The sequence below is a fragment of the Desmodus rotundus genome, chromosome 8 (genome assembly GCF_022682495.2).
Source record: "Desmodus rotundus isolate HL8 chromosome 8, HLdesRot8A.1, whole genome shotgun sequence".
Taxonomy (NCBI): Eukaryota; Metazoa; Chordata; class Mammalia; order Chiroptera; family Phyllostomidae; genus Desmodus; species Desmodus rotundus.
Genome location: NC_071394.1, coordinates 58490404 through 58494502, shown reverse-complemented (window position 1 = coordinate 58494502; position 4099 = coordinate 58490404). Strand labels below are relative to the sequence as shown.

Sequence of the window (4099 nt, the reverse complement as noted above, 5' to 3'; positions counted from 1 at the left end):
CCTTCCCACCTAATATATTATTGTATTGTGGAGCTATGTAAATTACTTCAGTTATTTGGCAGAAAGATACTATAACAAGTATATTACATTCATTTTAATACTAAGATACAGTTAACAACTTTCAAGTTAAAATTTGGTTTATTTATAAACTTCTTCCTCCAGATCCTCATCAAGTGCTACCCTTGTTTATGTTATAACAGATGCATGAAACACCAAAGAGGAAATATGTCAAATCAAGTTGTTTATTATTTGATCCTGAAGATGATCCAGGAAAGCAAATATTCAATGTTTAAAATCTGAGGTCTAAAATAAATATTTCAGAAAGACTCTCATCTTTTGTTGATTGCTAGAATATACCACAGAATCTTATTCCCTCACTACTTGATGCAGATTAAGAAATAAAGAATTTCTTGAAAAGAATTGCTTTGTTTGACAAAATAGGCATTTGTCTACCAAAATAGACATTTAAGAAATAAATTATGCTTGCTTCAGCAACACATATGATAAAATCGAAGGATACAGAGAAAATCAGCAGGGCCCCTGCATAAGGATGGCATGCAAATTTGTGAAGTGTTCCATATTTTGGATATATATGAAAGCTGTCAAGAAAGTAAATCCATCCTAAGGGCTCTTGTCTCAGGAAAATATATTTTTGTGTTGATATGAGATGCTGGATTTTAACTTGTAAACATTGCATGCTATGTGTAAGTCAAATTGTTACTCTGTACAGCTTAAACATATACAGTGCTGTATGTCAATTATGTTGGAATAAAACTAGAAAAAATAGATTGATTATATCATAAAACATCAAATTTAACAGTAATAATTATAATATTAACAACAAAATAATGTTAGACTATTTCATTGAATTAGTGCCAGATTTTGACTCAGGTATTTTCTCAAAAAAAATCTCTAGAAAGTACTTGAATCAGTTAAACTTATTTCCAGTTTATAGACATGGAAATAGGTACTTTGCTTAACTAACCATATAAAAACTTATATTAAAAATGCATGATTGTTGGTTAAACAACTTTATTTCCAAAATGGAGTGATGAATTGTCGGGGGGCTTTAACGCAGCCCCCCTGGTCCACCACGGATGAAGAAAAAGACTACCAAGACATGATCTGCTTGGGGAGGAAAGGTGGCTGCTTCTCTCAAAGGGGAAGGGCCCAGAGCCTCTCTCTCCAGGGGCTTTTATTAGGTTCATTCGCATAGGAATAAGGATAAAGCTCATCAATCATTGTCAGCCAGTAAGAGTTAAACAATACAAGATTTACAGAGAACTTTGATGGCTTATTCTGAGTTACAGCCAATTAGTTAGAGGGCCATAAAACTTTAGGCACCAGACTCATCTCAGGTCTGGACCCTTATCTCTTAAACTGAGGGTACAAATTAAGTAGGTTTCACAGGAATGTATGTATTTTTCTTAGGCCTGATTGCCCCAGGGAATCCGCCCCTCCCAGCACAGGACTGCACTGCCCTCTGTTATTGCTTCAGGCTCAAGTCAGACAGGGAAGTAAAGCAGCCAAGAGATTAGGAGACTTCTTGCAGACAGAATGAGGACTCAGGCTATTTCAAAGCCGAGGGGCGAGGGTCCATCACCCCCTTTTTCCACAGCCCCCCGAGTCCTTCCCTGCGGGCCTCTTCCGTGACCATGCCTGTGTTAGGTTGATCCTCCCTTGAGGATTCTTACCCGTCATTGGCTAACTGGCCAAGCTCAGGGCCAAGCAGGGTGAAGTGGGCAGAGGTGGCACACCTGCCAGGGAGATAAACTTTGTCTCCTTAGTGGCTTATGGTCCCAAGTCTGACTCAGCCTTAACCATGGGGGGTTACAGCCTCTGAAACCAGGCAGGGCGGTTCCCAACAATGAATAGATTATATTTTGGGAAAATAATATAGTCTCTCTATTACTGGTGCAAAAGTATTACTTTTGTTAAAGTTTGTGAATGGATGGATCAATTGATATATGATTTAACCTCACTTTCAAATCTATTTTCAAGAGTGATCTAGTGGGTTCAGCTGGGGTGGGGTGGAGGGATGGGGAGAAAAGGCATACAACTGTAATTGAATAACAATAAAAATTAAAAAAAATGATCTAGCTTCTAAAATTTTCAAAATGTTGGTAAGAAAAATTAATCTTGATAAGTACAGTTTGTTAATCTGTCAAAACATGCTAAAAAGTAACTATTGTTCAAACATAATTTAAAAAACTTTAAGGGTATGGCTTTGGGTTTTTAACTCCATTAGATCTATTTAATTTCCTTCGATAAGCATTGAATGAGGACTTCAAAGGAATTCTATAAGGATGACTGTGATAAAAAGCCATTTCTGAATGATACTTAGTAACATGTTTGCAGCTTTTTCTCACAACGATCCACACTGTAAATCTAAATCCTCTTGACTTGTACTTCATTCTTATAATAAATATAATAATGAATGAGAGACAAGTAGATTTCCATTTTGTAACTGAATACAGGAAATTACACGTAAACTTGTTAATATAAGATTTGAGGTAGATTAGTGAAGTCAAGTTTCCATAATTGTCAAACTAATAGCACTCAAATATGGATATCTTTCAATGAAAGCAACAAAAATATGCATACATCATTAAATTTTTGACACTAGAAATCCATGATATTGTTGCGTGTAACTCTTATGCATTTAGTAGGGTGTGGAACTCCCCTGGTGGCAATGATTACTTCAGGATGGCTCAGTCACAGTGAAGCACAGACATGTGTTTATTGGTTGTAGGAAGCAGCCTCTTTCTGTGTTGAAAATGGAAGCTATGTTAATACAGGGGACAGCAAGCATTCATGTCCACCAGGAAGGAATTCTGCAGTGCAGAGGAGGGTAGAACAATTGCTGAAAAATTGGTTAGGATACCTGGTTAAGACACGTCGGGGGAGAGATTAGTTTTAGAATTTTCAGTTGTGTTCAATTAAAATATTTAATTTGCTGGATTTTTTATTGCTTGACCTGAAAATGGTCTGGCTAATAGTTACCATATCTATACAAAGGACATTTATGTAATTTCTATCATACTTGATATGAAGATTATTACTCTGTCTAGCTTAGTACTTCTGGCACTGAACATATTATTGCTATAAATGTTCATTGTTGATCATTGGGCAGCAACAGACCAGGGTCTCCTGCAGGAATCAGTTTCATTTATTTTATCATTAATGAGTTTGTAGCTATCATAATTGAGGCAAGGGAGACATGTATAACATAGATTTAAGGTAATCAACCCATCATCCAAAACAAAATAATGTTACTGAAAATAACATTTTCAAGCTAACCTACAAAAATACCATCAGTTCCAAAATACTTGGGTTGCCTTTCTATGAGCTAGAGATAGTTAAATTGGAATTAAACTATGCAGCAGTTTAAATAACCTTAAATAATCTGCTAATATAAAATTACTTTTTCCCTTCCTGGGTTGCTCAGTTAGTTAGAGAGTTGTCCTGATTCTCCAAGATTGTGGGTTCAATCCCTAGTCAGGGCACATACAAGAATCAACCAATAAATGCATAAATAAGTAGAAAAAGAAATCAATGTTTCTGTCTCTCTCTTTTCTGTCTCTATGTCTCTAAAATCAATCAATAGAAAAAATTTAAAAAAGGAAAATTAATTTCTATGTTTTAAAAATTACTACAAATTATATAGATAAAATTAAAATATTTTGCACCTAAAACAAAAGTTGATTAAAAACAATTAAAAATTGGGAAATGGACAAATAAACATAGTGTTCATTTAATTAAACTTTTTAAAAAGATTTTATTTATTTATTTTTAGAAAGAGGGGAAAGGAGGAACAAAGAGAGGGAGAGAAACATTAATATGTGCTTGCCTCTCACCCGCGCCCAGTGGGGGACCTGAACTGCACCTGAGGCATGTACCCTGACTGGGAATCTAACTGATGACCTTTTGGCTTGCAGGCCAGCACTTAATACACTGAGCTACATCAGCCAGGGCTAATTCAACTTTCATAAATTGGTGTTTAGGCTGTCTGAAGAAACTCTGACATATACCACAAAACAATGTACATATAGACACATATACATACATACACATGTGTACACCCGAATCTCTGGAGGGA

At 35.6% G+C, this 4099-nt stretch overlaps 1 non-coding gene across 1 annotated transcript; it reads left to right on the top strand.

Moving 5' to 3' along the window:
- Positions 1–481: 481 nt before the first annotated feature.
- Positions 482–585, top strand: LOC112320897 (U6 spliceosomal RNA). The gene has a single exon (XR_002976465.2). It is a non-coding gene; the product is annotated as a U6 spliceosomal RNA (small nuclear RNA).
- The last annotated feature ends 3514 nt before the right edge of the window (positions 586–4099 follow it).